The sequence below is a fragment of the Littorina saxatilis genome, linkage group LG14, assembly GCF_037325665.1.
Source record: "Littorina saxatilis isolate snail1 linkage group LG14, US_GU_Lsax_2.0, whole genome shotgun sequence".
Taxonomy (NCBI): domain Eukaryota; kingdom Metazoa; phylum Mollusca; class Gastropoda; order Littorinimorpha; family Littorinidae; genus Littorina; species Littorina saxatilis.
The window spans coordinates 33336710-33351831 of NC_090258.1; the positions used below are offsets into that span (position 1 = coordinate 33336710).

General features: G+C 43.4%; 2 long non-coding RNA genes and 1 other non-coding gene across 3 annotated transcripts; 2 read left to right on the forward strand and 1 right to left on the reverse strand.

Annotated features, from left to right (window-relative positions):
- Positions 1 to 4976: 4976 nt before the first annotated feature.
- On the forward strand, positions 4977 to 7530 carry LOC138946717 (uncharacterized). Its single transcript, XR_011449423.1, has 3 exons — positions 4977 to 5130; positions 6828 to 6947; positions 7462 to 7530. It is a non-coding gene; the product is annotated as an uncharacterized lncRNA (long non-coding RNA).
- Positions 7531 to 8448: 918 nt separating this feature from the next.
- On the forward strand, positions 8449 to 8521 carry Trnat-cgu (transfer RNA threonine (anticodon CGU)). The gene has a single exon. It is a non-coding gene; the product is annotated as a tRNA-Thr (tRNA).
- A 2386-nt stretch (positions 8522 to 10907) lies between these two features.
- Positions 10908 to 14146, reverse strand: LOC138947609 (uncharacterized). The gene is made up of 2 exons (XR_011449728.1): positions 13665 to 14146; positions 10908 to 11119 (listed from the first exon to the last, which is right to left on the reverse strand). It is a non-coding gene; the product is annotated as an uncharacterized lncRNA (long non-coding RNA).
- Positions 14147 to 15122: the final 976 nt, after the last annotated feature.

Here is a 15122-nt window from a genome sequence, read left to right on the forward strand (position 1 = left end):
AACATATAAATATGTTATATTCGGATTAAAAACAAGCTCTGAAAATTAAATATATAAAATTTATTATCAAAATTAAATTGTCCAAATCAATTTAAAAACACTTTCATCTTATTCCTTGTCGGTTCCTGATTCCAAAAACATATAGATATGATATGTTTGGATTTAAAACACGCTCAGAAAGTTAAAACAAAGAGAGGTACAGAAAAGCGTGCTATCCTTCTTAGCGCAACTACTACCCCGCTCTTCTTGTCAATTTCACTGCCTTTGCCATGAGCGGTGGACTGACGATGCTACGAGTATACGGTCTTGCTGAAAAATGGCATTGCGTTCAGTTTCATTCTGTGAGTTCGACAGCTACTTGACTAAATATTGTATTTTCGCCTTACGCGACTTGTTTTTTCTTCTCGAAAAACACGTCTCGAAAAAATAAGCTAGAAATTGATTTGCAAAAAACAATTACAACAAACAAACAACACGAACAATCGAAAGAGCCGAGCAAAAAACCTGCATTTTCACGACTATTAACATTGCTGTTGTTTGTATTTCAGGAAGGTGATTGGTCTCTGGAAATTTATGCCAGAATGGATCATGTAAGCAGCAACACATGCAACGCTTTATGGATACAACCTGTGCAACATGGGCTTCGTTGAGTGAACTTCATTGGACTGGATTGTTTCGCATGGGAGAGTTGTGCATCGATGATGATTCTGCGGACTGTTTCATTACCATATATTCTGTTCGTGCAATTTCAAATGATGGACTTTATCTGAGCATTTCATCACGACGGAATATAGTGAAGGAGACTCTTTTTCTGTACAAAGGATTTGGATTCATGAACTACAAGAAGAAAAAGATGTGTCAGAACAGTTAATTAGAGAATCTAAGCTAGTCTCCAATGCTGCTGCAGTGAAGCAGGATTTTCACTACAAAGAATCTGGATTCCTCACTTCCGAGAAGAAGAAGAAAGAAAGTAAGAAAGAAATGTTCGACCGGATTATTACATGGAATTTCTGCGAGTGTTGTTCCGATGAATTTCGTGGAAGTGTGAGCGCGAGACTGCTGGTGGAATTTTGCTGAACAGTTTGTGCCACCCCAAGAATGTCTTGAACAATTGGTCAGTGAGGATGACAGCATTTCGGACAGTGCTGTTCCAGTGACACTGCAGGAAGGACAGCCAGCGGAACACTTTGTTTCCAGCTTGCAGCGTCTTGTGAACGACCATGCAGTCATTTTGTGCTGAAACGTGAGCGTCATGAAAGTGATGGAAGCATCAGACATCGGGGGTGAGTACTCCTTGGTGTCTACCTTACATTGTGTTGTTTTGTCTTCTTAGTGTTGTTTTTTGTGCCCATTTTTATCCATTCTTTTGGTGAGTAAATTCCAGTTTTGACTTGCTACTTGATAATTGTTGAACTTATTTTCCGATACTACTCAATTGTATTGCCTGGTTTTGCTTCTTATGATGAATACCATTGTTTCCCCCAATCTGTTTTGAATCTTCTTGTCAGAGTCCTTTGGTGTCTTGTCTTGTCTTGTCTTAGTTTGGGGGGCATTCCTCAGCTCACCTCCTTTGGTTATCCCCCCGACTTTGTCCCATCAGAATTGGGTAGAGGGAATCAAATGGCTCTTAGTCTTTTTTTCCCCCAGGCTGAACCTTGCCTGTACTTATATGTTTTAATTATGTTTGCATAATATTCTGGGTGCCTGTGCTTATTTCTTGGTATTCTTATGGCCGTCATTCTTTTCTTCTGTGCGCGTGTTTTCCAGACCGTTTAGTTTTGGTATTTTTCTGGTTTTGACTGAATTCTTTCTGTCCCTGTTTGTCAGTCTGTCTCTGTCTGTCTGTCTGACAATCTGTCTGACAGTCTGTCTGTCTGTCTGTCTGTCTGTCTGTCTGTCTGTCTGTCTCTCTCTCTCTCTCTCTCTCTCTCTCTGTTGTGCCTGGACTTGTACTCACTGATGTGTTGGTGATACCAAAATTGAGTATGTGAACACTTTTAGTTCACTGAAAGGTCGGTATAGTCTGTCCGGGTGGCTAGCGGAGGACGGTTTTAATTATCTAAAAAATTCTAGGCAACTTTTACGAAGTGGCCAAGAAGAAAAGTTGTTCAGAACGACTATTAAGCTTACTATCTTATGTTAAAATGGCTTGTTTCCAGCTATCGCAGTCTGAGCCCTGTACAAATGAGTTGTAAGGGGGGGGGTTCCTCCTTTTTTTTTTGGGGGGGGGGGGGAATCAGCGAAGTGGCGAAGCCACAAGCGCGCGCCTGCTTTTTCCAGGGGTGGGGTTCCGGAACCCCTGGAACCCCCCCCCCCTGGGTCCGGCCCTGCTGTACACGTAAATGTTCACAAATCAAGAGGAAAAACGCTCAGGTTTAAAACTGTCACGCTCATAGGACAGACCCTGACAGTAATGCAGGGAAACGGAACTTGACAGGTGTGAAACAAAACGTGCACCCGACACAGTGAAGAAGCCAGTGGGGTGTGTTACCAAGGCTCGTTCGAGGTTGAAATGTATCAATTTTTGGTCGTATCACTCAAATATTTACAGGGGTAGAGCAAAAACGATTAGGGATAGCACTTGACCCTTTTAACACAAAATAGAACGAATCGCTCTGAACAACTTTTCTTCTTAAGCACTATGTAAAAGTTGCTTTGATATTTTTTAAATAATTAAAAACGTCCTCCGCCAGCCACCCGGACAGACTTTTTATTTTGTCTTTATACATATCTGTTTCCAGAAGTGGGTGGGTGCCATGCGTTCAGTCATGTGTGTTTCCTGAAGTGGGTGGGTGCCATGCGTTCAGTCATGTGTGTTTCCTGAACTAGGTGGGTGCCATGCGTTCAGTCATGTGTGTTTCCTGAAGTGGGTGGGTGCCATGCGTTCAGTCATGTGTGTTTCCTGAAGTGGGTGGGTGCCATGCGTTCAGTCATGTGTGTTTCCTGAAGTGGGTGGGTGCCATGCGTTCAGTCATGTGTGTTTCCTGAACTGGGTGGGTGCCATGCGTTCAGTCATTTCTTTTTCCTGAAGTGGGTGAGTGCCATGCGCTCAGTCATGTGTGTCTCCTGAACTAGGTGGGTGCCATGCGTTCAGTCATGTGTGTTTCCTGAACTGGGTGGGTGCCATGCGCTCAGTCATGTGTGTTTCCTGAAGTGGGTGGGTGCCATGCGTTCAGTCATGTATGTTTCCTGAAGTGGGTGGGTGCCATGCGTTCAGTCATGTGTGTTTCCTGAAGTGGGTGAGTGCCAGGCGTTCAGTCATATGTGTTTCCTGAAGTGGGTGAGTGCCAGGCGTTCAGTCATGTATGTTTCCTGAAGTGGGTGGGTGCCATGCGTTCAGTCATGTGTCTCCTGAACTAGGTGGGTGCCATGCGTTCAGTCATTTCTTTTTCCTGAAGTGGGTGAGTGCCATGCGCTCAGTCATGTGTGTCTCCTGAACTAGGTGGGTGCCATGCGTTCAGTCATGTGTGTCTCCTGAACTAGGTGGGTGCCATGCGTTCAGTCATGTGTGTCTCCTGAACTAGGTGGGTGCTATGCGTTCAGTCATGTGTGTCTCCTGAACTAGGTGGGTGCTATGGGTTCAGTCATGTGTGTTTCCTGAACTAGGTGGGTGCTATGCGTTCAGTCATGTGTGTTTCCTGAACTGGGTGGGTGCTATGCGTTCAGTCATGTGTCTCCTGAACTAGGTGGGTGCCATGCGTTCAGTCATGTGTGTTTCCTGAACTAGGTGGGTGCCATGCGTTCAGTCATGTGTGTTTCCTGAACTAGGTGGGTGCCATGCGTTCAGTCATGTGTGTTTCCTGAACTAGGTGGGTGCCATGCGTTCAGTCATGTGTGTTTCCTGAACTAGGTGGGTGCCATGCGTTCAGTCATGTGTGTTTCCTGAACTAGGTGGGTGCCATGCGTTCAGTCATGTGTGTTTCCTGAACTAGGTGGGTGCCATGCGTTCAGTCATGTGTGTTTCCTGAACTAGGTGGGTGCCATGCGTTCAGTCATGTGTGTCTCCTGAACTAGGTGGGTGCCATGCGTTCAGTCATGTCTCTTTTTTGACCTGACGTATGAAAACAAATTTGGGAATGATCATCAACGATAACAAGAGCACTCACATGAAGTTTATAATGCAGACCAGAATACTTTCTACTTAGAAATCTTCTTCTTTTTCTTCTGCGTTCGATTTTCATGGCCGTCATATCGTCAGGTCGGTGGCTGCCATTAAGTCCGCAGTCTTCAGCAGTTCGGCAGCGGGTCCCCAGAGCTTGGTGCCCAGGCTGGTGTCTTCTGGCCGGTAGTGCTGACGTGTTGTCTCCAGATGTGGGCATGGCTGTAGCATGTGCTTAGAAATCTTTTTAAACAGGTTGTGTTTGTTTGTTTGTTTGTTTGTTTGTTTACTTGTTAGTTTTGTTTGTGTTAATGCTTTATTCACGACTTTTTACCGCTATGTTTCGTCTCTTTGCTATAGTTTTATAGTTAGCTGTAGTCAGCGTTGCAGTGAATTGTATGTCATTCTTCCCGGCATTTGTACCTTATTTTCATGAATTTGTTCTCGTTTATGTGACTGTACAGCCGGTCTGTTCTTCATGACATGTGTTTGTACTTTGAATAATCTGTTTTCACTTCACATCTTGTGTTTTTCAGTAATGGCAGGCTATGTTTGTTTGTCTGGCATGTTTCATGTTTGTTGCGTGTTATAGCAGTATCTGTATTTGTTATCTTGAGATGTATTGTGTGTGCTGCAGGTTTTATCTCCTCTGTGGTTTCCTTTTGCCTCGCTTTTCCACCCGAGGTGTGACGGTGTAGCTACAGGTGTGCTTGACACACTGCGTAACTGTTATAGTAGTAGTAAAGATACAGTGAGGATGAAGGAGTAAATAATAATCAACCGGCGCTTTGATACAAGCTCCTGTGTGTTCGACACTGTTGAAATGGAAGGCTGTGGGTCACACTGACATGGGCTGATCTCTTCCTTTCCAGGGAGCCTCGCTGGAGAACTGCACGCTGCAGCTGACTGCAGAACGGGAGGATCTGAAGGACTGGTGGATCTGACTGACCGCAGGATCTAAAGGACTAGTGGATCTGGTGGATTTGAAGGACTGGTTGATCTGGTTGATTGACTGACTGCCTCTATTTAGGGTAAGAATATTATCAGCGATGGGATTATCGGCACATACAGTACTACTGGAACTACTATTGTTGGATGTGCACTTCCCTTTCTCTGTGTGTGAGTGCCCTGGTGACTGACTGTCTGTGTCGTTGTCTGTCTGTGTCGTTGTCTGTCTGTGTCGTCTGCCTGTGTCGTTGACTGTCTGTGTCGTTGACTGTCTGCGTCGTTGACTGTCTGTGTCGTTGACTGTCTGCGTCGTTGTCTGTCTGTGTCGTTGACTGTCTGCGTCGTTGACTGTCTGTGTCGTGGACTGTCTGCGTCATTGTCTGTCTGCGTCGTTGACTGTCTGCGTCGTTGACTGTCTGTGTCGTTGACTGTCTGTGTCGTTGACTGTCTGCGTCGTTGACTGTCTGTGTCGTTGTCTGTCTGTGTCGTTGTCTGTCTGTGTCGTCTGCCTGTGTCGTTGACTGTCTGTGTCGTTGACTGTCTGTGTCGTTGACTGTCTGTGTCGTTGTCTGCCTGTGTCGTTGACTGTCTGTGTCGTTGACTGTCTGTGTCGTTGTCTGTCTGTGTCGTTGACTGTCTGCGTCGTTGACTGTCTGTGTCGTTGTCTGTCTGCGTCGTTGTCTGTCTGCGTCGTTGACTGTGTCGTTGACTGTCTGTGTCGTTGTCTGTCTGTGTCGTTGACTGTCTGTGTCGTTGACTGTCTGTGTCGTTGTCTGTCTGCGTCGTTGTCTGTCTGTGTCGTTGACTGTCTGCGTCGTTGACTGTCTGTGTCGTTGACTGTCTGCGTCGTTATCTGTCTGTGTCATTGACTGTCTGCGTCGTTGACTGTCTGCGTCGTTGACTGTCTGTGTCGTTGACTGTCTGTGTCGTTGACTGTCTGCGTCGTTGACTGTCTGTGTCGTTGTCTGTCTGTGTCGTTGACTGTCTGTGTCGTTGACTGTCTGTGTCGTTGTCTGCCTGTGTCGTTGACTGTCTGTGTCGTTGACTGTCTGTGTCGTTGTCTGCCTGTGTCGTTGACCGTCTGTGTCGTTGACTGTCTGTGTCGTTGTCTGTCTGTGTCGTTGACTGTCTGTGTCGTTGACTGTCTGTGTCGTTGTCTGTCTGTGTCGTTGACTGTCTGTGTCGTTGTCTGTCTGTGTCGTTGTCTGTCTGTGTCGTCTGCCTGTGTCGTTGACTGTCTGTGTTGTCGTTGTCGTCGTTTTTCAGTTTTGTGTGTTTGGTCAGTTTCTTTTGTCTGTTAGTACTCTGGTATGTGAGACCGGCACGGTTGGCCTAGTGGTAAGGCGTCCACCCCGTGATCGGGAGGTCGTGGGTTCGAACCCCGGCCTAAGACTTCAAAATTGGCAATCTAGTGGCTGCTCCGCCTGGCGTCTGGCATTATGGGGTTAGTGCTAGGGCTGTTTGGTCCGGTGTCAGAATAATGTGACTGGGTGAGACATGAAGCCTGTGCTGCGACTTCTGTCTTGTGTGTGGCGCACGTTAAATGTCAAAGCAGCACCGCCCTGATATGGCCCTTCGTGGTCGGCTGGGCGTTAAGCAAACAAACAAACAAACAAGCAAACTCTGGCAGTGGTATGTTTGTTTGTTTGATTTTTTTATCTTCTCTGTTTTGCCTCTTGCTGTCTTCGTGACATCAAATTAATTCTGCATAATTACGATAGTGTTTGCATTGCTTGTCTGATGAAAATTGACTGACTCTGAGCAATTGTTTACTGTTCAGGATTGCCCGGGTGCAGATAGCTGATGTGAGAGAGGTCTGCTGGATTTGAGGTGAAGGAGTCCAGTCATCATGGGTTTGCTGTCACTGCGCCTCTTTGAGAAAAAAAACCGACTTTGAAAGGTAAGCTTGGAACAAAAAATACCATATGATGCGCTCTCTTTCTCTCCCTCTTTCTCTCTTTCTGTGCCGTTCCATTTTTATTATAGCTTGCTTGCCGTTTATTTATTTCAAAATTCAGAGCTTTGTTGTCTTGCTGAAATATTGGGAAAAGGAAGAACAGTGTTAGATCTGTTGTTGTTTGTTTAGTGTCTCTTCATTTTCTTTTCTTATGAGGAAATGTTTGCATTGCTGAAAGCACTCTTTACTGACATTGAGGACGTTCTGATTAACTCTGTGTCTAATTGTATTACTGACCAAGGTTGTAGGCATGCATGCTTGCTTGGCCGTTGCTGTCTCGTCTGTCCTGTGGGTGATTGATTACCTTGTTTTTTCATGGATCAATAATCTTTTAAGTAGTCAGCCATTAAAGTGATGGACACTGACATTTGTTCTCTCAGGTATGAGTCCTTAAACTTCTGTATTAATGTGGAGAATAAAGTAGCAGATTTTCTCAACGTACGTTAATCATTTTCAGCTCAAGTGTTATCTGGAGGGGAAGTCAGCCACGCTTTTGTGCGCGGTGTCTGACTGTCTGCCGATCAGAGGGGGGTGAGAGAGAGGGGGGGTGAGAGAGAGAGAGGGGGGGTGAGAGAGAGAGAGGGGGGGTGAGAGAGAGAGGGAGGGGGGGTGAGAGAGAGAGGGAGGGGGTGAGAGAGAGAGGGGGGGTGAGAGAGAGAGAGAGGGGGGGTGAGAGAGAGGGGGGGTGAGAGAGAGAGAGAGAGAGGGGGGTGAGAGAGAGAGAGAGAGGGGGGGGGGGTGAGAGAGAGGGGGGTGAGAGAGAGGGGGGGTGAGAGAGAGGGGGGGGTGAGAGAGAGAGAGAGAGAGAGAGAGAGGGGGGTGAGAGAGAGAGGGGGGTGAGAGAGAGAGAGAGAGGGGGGTGAGAGAGAGGGGGGTGAGAGAGAGGGGGGTGAGAGAGAGCAAGAGAGAGAGGGGGATGAGAGAGAGAGAGGGGGGGTGAGAGAGAGAGAGAGGGGGGGGGGGTGAGAGAGAGAGAGAGAGGGGGGGGGGGGGGTGAGAGAGAGAGAGAGAGAGAGAGAGGGGGGGTGAGAGAGAGTATATTGGTTGTTGGATGGCAGTACTGTGTTAGTACTGTGGTATGACCATGGTTTTTTTCTTTCTGTGTGCCTCCATAAAGAGGCATTTGTCTGGCATTCTGTTCTGTCTGGCCATGATACGCATGGCCCACTCAGCTCTGCATACAGTGGAACCCCCCATTAACAACCACAAATTTAAGACACCCTTCCCTTTTAAGACCCCGTTTTTTTTTCTTCAGATTTTTGGTTCATAACCTCTATAAATTTACCCCCATTTTAAGATTCCCTCATTTTTAAGGTCTTCAAATGGAGGTTCCACTGTACAGTACCCGGCGACAGAAACGCAGCTCAATGGCGCCCACTGTTGCAAGTGATTTTTCGTCATTTTTCGTCATTTTCAAATTGTTGTAACATATGAACCAGATACCGGCTCGGTTGGCCTAGTGGTAAGGCGTCCGCCTCGTGATCGGGAGGTCGTGGGTTCGAACCCCGGCTGGGTCATACCTAAGACTTTAAAATTGGCAATCTATTGGCTGCTCCGCCTGGCGTCTGGCATTATGGGGTTAGTGCTGGGACTGGTTGGTCCGGTGTCAGAATAATGTGACTGGGTGAGACATGAAGCCTGTGCTGCGACTTCTGTCTTGTGTGTGGCGCACGTTATGTCAAAGCAGCACCGCCCTGATACGGCCCTTCGTGGTCGGCTGGGCGTTAAGCAAACAAACAAACAAAAATATGAACCAGATAAGGTACATCAAAAAAGAAGACAGATTCGTGGAGGATATTTTACTGGCTGTACGTAGTGCATATTATTTAATTGTTGTCTTTGTTTACCTTTTCATAAAGTTACTGTGTTATATACCGGGTAGGGGTCAAGCGAGTCGTGTTTATGAACAAATAAAACAATAAAACGATTAAATAATATTCACTAATCGTACAGCCAGTAAAATATCCTCCACGAATCTGTCTTCCTTTTTGACGTACCTTATCTGGTTCATATGTTACGACAATTTGAAAATGACGAAAAATCACTTGCAACAGTCGGCGCAAATGAGTTGCGTTTCTTTCGCCGGGTACTGTACAATTGTGTTTACAACGAGGCACACTGGCTTGGTGACAAAGATTGGACGTAGTCTTGGTTTCATTGGTTACATAGCTGTAGGCTAGGTGTGTGACAGTAAGGTATTATACGTTTGATTAGGATTGTTTAGTGATGTTGTACATCACTGGTATGGATGTGCCAGTTTTACTGGATCAAGTAGGTAAAAAACGGTCATACACGTAAAATTCCATTCGTGCAAAAAACACGAGTGTACGTGGGAGTTTCAGCCCACGAACGCAGAAGAAGAAGAACTGGATCAAGTTGACTTGAATTTGATCCAATTCATATTTTGGTCTAGCTCTGTACACAGTTTTGTGAATATAAAGCGTGATTATGATTTTTTTGTATTGTTACTTTCCTGGATGTGTCTGTTTATTTGAATATAATGCACATCTGATGGTCGTGATTACAATTAGGGGTATCATAGAACCTCCATTTAAAACAAAAAGAGGGGACATCGTAAAAGGTTTGACTGTATTGGCTTGATCTTAGTATGGCGTGCCTGTTTCGGTACATTGCTGTAGTGTTGTGTTGATGAGGTAAGTTTAGCTTGATTCAGCGTTGTTAACTGTGATTTTGATGCGATTTCTGTGTGTGTTTATACCCAGAAGAGTAGTCTTTGCATTGTTCTGCTGACAGGATTAATGATAATATGGCTTGTTTTGGTTAATTATGAAAAGGCAAGATATATCGTGTACACTACATTGGGGTGTGCACGTTAAAGATCCCACGATTGACAAAAGGGTCTTTCCTGGCAAAATTGTTTAGGCATAGATAAAAATGTCCACCAAATACCCGTTTGACTTGGAATAAAGGCCGTGAAAGGTGAATGCTCGCCTAATAGGCTACTGAGCTTTACTGGCCGATGTGAATGCGTTATATATTGTGTGTAAAAAATGTCTGTTTGTCTGTCTGTCTGTCAAAAATTCCATTTCAAACGGCAGAAATTAATATGTAAGCGCCTAGGGCTATATCTAGATTAGGCGCATAAAAAATGATCACAATAATAATAATAATAATAATAATATCATTAATCCTGTTGGCAGAACTATGCGAGGGGAACATGACTAATGACCATGCATTTCAACGATGTATTTGTAGATTTGACGGGATTACTCTGTATGTTTGTTTTTCTTTGAATTTTGAATATAAAGAGATTATTCCATTTCAGATATATTCTGTTTCTTCGTAAAAGCGGAAAAGAGTCCCCAAGAGCCTTGCCCCCAGAGCACGTTTGTTTGTTTGTTTATTTGTTGCTTAACGTCCAGCCGACTACGCAGAGCCATATCAGGACGAGGAAGGGGGGGATGAAGGGGGCCACTTGTCAAGCGATTCCTGTTTACAAATGCACTAACCCATTACTTGTGTCCCAGCAGGCTTTAGTAAAACTAAATTAATACCTACTGGAAGATTACCAGTTTCCAGTATGTTAAAATAGGCTTAACCTATCTACTGCTGGACTTACATCAGAACACTAACAGATTAAACTATACATGAATCGCGAGACAAGCGGCAAGAGAAGAGATTTTTGGAAAAAATACAGGTGAATGAGCAAGAAGGCAGAAAAAAGAAAAGAATTCATGAAGAAAAAGAGAGCATGACAGGAAAGAGGAACCAAAAATCTACCTAACAGCAAACTAGAAAGCTCCTGCGGTTCCAAAAACAGGAGGGGCCTTTAATTTCATAACCGCAGTGCCCCACTGCGGGATCCAGAGCACGTTTTGATATCCTCCGACATTGGAGATTCTTCTTGTTCTCTTCTCGCTTTCATTGCATTCAAACAAATCATTATTTTCTTCTGTTTATTCACACAGTTCAAATCAACAATTTTATATATTTGCAACAGAGGTTCATCACTAGTGTAAGTCTCGGAAAATGTAATAAATTCAATTGGAAAAAACGACTAAGTCATAATCAACAATAACTTGTTCTCTCTTTTCTTTAATTCAACTAAAAGACGTTGATCATTGTTGCAAGTCACAGGAACTGTGCTGAATTTCCTGAAAAATACAGAAATAAATTCATACTCAAATATACTTAATAAAATAATGTACAGTACCCGGCAAAAGAAATGCGTCACACTGTGTAAAATACAAACTGTGCAGGATATTCTATTGGCTGTACGGTAAATACACGCTTTATACGTTGACATTTCTTCCTAGCTGTACACCTTTTTAGTACCGCATTACGCAATTTATCAAGAGAAGACTCAACGTACATCCTGTTAAATACCCTGCACGAATCTGTCTTTGTATTTTACTACAGTTGGGACACGATCAAAAAAAAAAAGCCACTGTCAACCAGCTGGCAAATAATTTCTATATCATATTCTTGAACATATCTGATTTTCTCATACACAGAAGCGGTGTTCATTATTTCTGCGATTCTTTTCCCGTCTTTCTTAGCGACTGAAACATTCTTAAAAGCTCTATTTCCTGCATGACGACCACACACAAAAAATGGTATGGTTTTAAATGCTGTCCGAGTGGCGGTTTCTGATATAAATACAATAACAATCATGCATTGAGCGTTTTCACCGACGTTTCTTCAATCAAATTATAGCAGAAATGAGTAAGCCTCAAAGATATTTAGGCCAACATACCAATTTTCTTTATTTTATATTTATATTCTATTTTTAATTTCCTAACTGAGCTTATGTGGAAAACAACAAAATCAAAAACTCGTACGACTCACCCTCATGTGTAATATAATCAATGAGAAACTAACCTGACATTTTACTTGGGCATGTCGAGCAGTCGCCAAACCGTGGCATTGTGTGACGTAACAAACACGATCAACATTTTTTTCATCCAATCTTGACCACTCTGCAGACCTGTTTACTTTAAACCCGAAGCAAGAGTACTTTCCCAAACAGTTGAGTGTATTTTTCAAAAGGTTGGTGTACTTTGCAAGCAAAGCCATATGGGCTAAGGAAAATGTACGCGTGGGTGCAAACGTGTTTGTGTAAGAATAGCATGTCTTGTGAACACCTTCAGAATTTAACTCCTTCCAATACAACAGGGATAAAACGATTTTATTTATCTGTCAGTTTGTAGCATTATAACCAGTATCTTCCAAACAGATTAATAATGAAAAGATGAACTTCGTGAAATAACATCTGCGGTTGATAGTGGCAAGTTCATTTTTACAATCTCAGAAAACATTGCTTCAGCACGGACTACAGCCTTTTCTTCTGGCAGGATTAGCTTTGCGGGAATGAACTTTATAATTCCTTGGCAGCTTTCAACGGATTTCTTTGTAGCAACCTTGTCCAGGTGAGTTTTGGAACTGCAGTGTCGTTCGATGTCATATTTCCCGGCATAGGCAACGGAGAAATCTGATTTAGGCCTACAATACTTGCAGTGTGCATGACTGTTTCCCACAGTAGACTCCACAATTCCTGGCTCTTTCTTATATTTCTCCAAGAAAATGTGCTGCTTCTGCTGTTTAGACTTGGTACAGTCACCCGAAACTGGCAACATTTTCTGCTTCATTTTGCCACGATTGTCCAGACGATCGCACGTGCCAACAACTGAACGAGGTTTCCACAGCTGAAGACTCGCTGTCAGGATCTCCCTTAGACCGAAACCGGTATCAGTTGTACCATCCCGTAATCAGCACACCAACACCGGAAAACGTATTCTAGACTTTTTCTTACTCGTATTTTGTGCGTGTGTCGCGTATTGTCGTACCGATAATAATTTGGCGTACAAAATACGCCCAAATCGTACTGGTAAACAGGTCTGACTCTGATCTGGAGATTTATCCGTTCCTGTGAGCGTGTGATGTTTCAAAGAACTCCATTCAGAATCATTTGAGAAATTGGCAATTGCCAGGTTTTTTTCCCCAATCATGACCGTTGGGTGATCTTGAAACTTGACGAGGATCATTCAAACCCTGGAAGTGAGTGAAGTTTAAAAAGATTTATTTTTAACCAAATTGAAAAAAAATCATTTCCCATTTTCTTTACCCTAACCATTTCCTTGAAGTTGACGAGTTCAACCCAAACCAACCAGTGTGTGAAATGTGGAGGCTCTAACCTTAAACACGTCCGCGTAAAGCTCAACGTTAAGTTGTTTGTCTACGGCCGACGGACCGTCCTTACATGGCTATAAGTACCACGGAGACATGTATGTCTCTGTAAGTACCAAGACTCTCTTATTACTCATTGCAGATTGTCCTGTTTAAGTTCTTCGTGTATATCATCCGTCTTCATGGCTTAACTCTTACCAGTTCTTACATTGTACAACCCATGAAGTGAGAACACGCAGAAACATTTGCACACATAGAGCGTTAAACATTAGTTTGTCATGCCTCTGATCTTACTTCTGAAATTGACTCAAATGTCAGATTCGTGTAAAATAAACTGAAAGCTCTTTCTGTCAAAACCATTACTTTAAAGTTGACACACGTTGAGAAAAGCTACAGACAAATACACATTCAGAATTGTTTCCATACGAAAATCTCTTCTCAAAAATGAAAGATGAACTGGTAAGAGTCAAGTACTACAAAAATAAAACAATGATGAATGTAGATCATGCTTACCTCACAAACCGAAGACAGACGATGAAGTGACGTCAGGGGGTAAAGGATACTAGGGGCTTCCAGAGGCAGCGCACCTTGCCACGTCACGTTAAAAAACGAGGCAAAAAATTTTATAAGAATACGAAAGCTATCGCACAACATGGAAGCCGGCGTCACCGTGTGTCAAGGTAAGAACTGCAAACATTTCCATCGAGAGTTGACCGAGCCAAGTAAGTTTGTCAAATGGCTATGCTTATCGTAATAGTTACTTTTATTTTTACAGTCACAGCTCAATTCAAGATGTACAACTCTATTACACCAGGGACTTATATTTATAGGTCTATGATTACACAAAACAAAAAAAACAACGTTATGCAGAAATCCAAACAGCTGACGAAAATACAAGCAAGCAAACAAAACAAGTAGGCAATCATTGTTACTACTACTAGCATTTCTGCAGCGGAAAACATTATAGAGCATACTGGAACACCAAAAACAATGCAAGAGACAAAAAAGAAAAAAACAGGAATAGGAAATAAAGACAATGAAATGCTCAAACCAACCAACACACACACAAAAGAAGAAATTAAAACGAAAGCCAAAGAAACAGCCAGAACTTAGTCGAGTACTCACCATATGTTTTTTGAAGACGAGGCAGCGCCACATGACGTCAGCAGTCATCGCGGGAGCCACCATGAAAAACAACGACAAATCGGTAAGTATTTAGGACATCAGTGAATGCAGGTAGTCAGAATGAACACGTCTAAAGAGCTTCGGATTTAAACACAAATAATTGTTACGGTTCCACAAAAGGCTGAGTTTATGATGGCACGGGACAATGGTTATTTTTGCCGGGGGGGGGAATACGATAATTAAGAACCAATAAGAGACCAAGTTGTCTGATGAGGAAGAGCCAATTAGAGTTCTAGTTCAGGTCACGTGTTTAGCTAAGCGTCACTCGCAGGCAACGCTTGACGGGAAGCGCCCAATGTTCAGTCTGCGCACATTCTTGGTTGTCAGCGCCATTATAGTGTATTTACAGCGCTTTCTCCCTTTTGTTGCTTGACCTTTCAGAACGAGCACAAAAAGACATTTGCCCCCAGTGTTTTCTACGAGATGCCTAAACAGGTCACCCTAAAACACTTGTTCCATCTCGACGACCGCCACGATGAGACCTAATCTAAACACAGATAGCCTGCTAACTTTCCGAAATCTAGAATTAAAAAAAAGAAAGGTTACTATTTGGGGAACAAATCCCAGATCGACTGCTAACCTTCCAAAATCCAATAAATACTATTTGGGGAACAAATCCCAGATCGACTGCTAACCTTCCAAAATCCAATAAACAAACAAACAAGTAAGGTTAGTCTCTGACGCAATCTCCTTACCGGAGGGCGCATTGAAAATATATTCTCATTAACTTCTTTCATTTGTCTCATAATTTCTTTATGTGCTAGAAAGACCATTGGGTCAATGTAC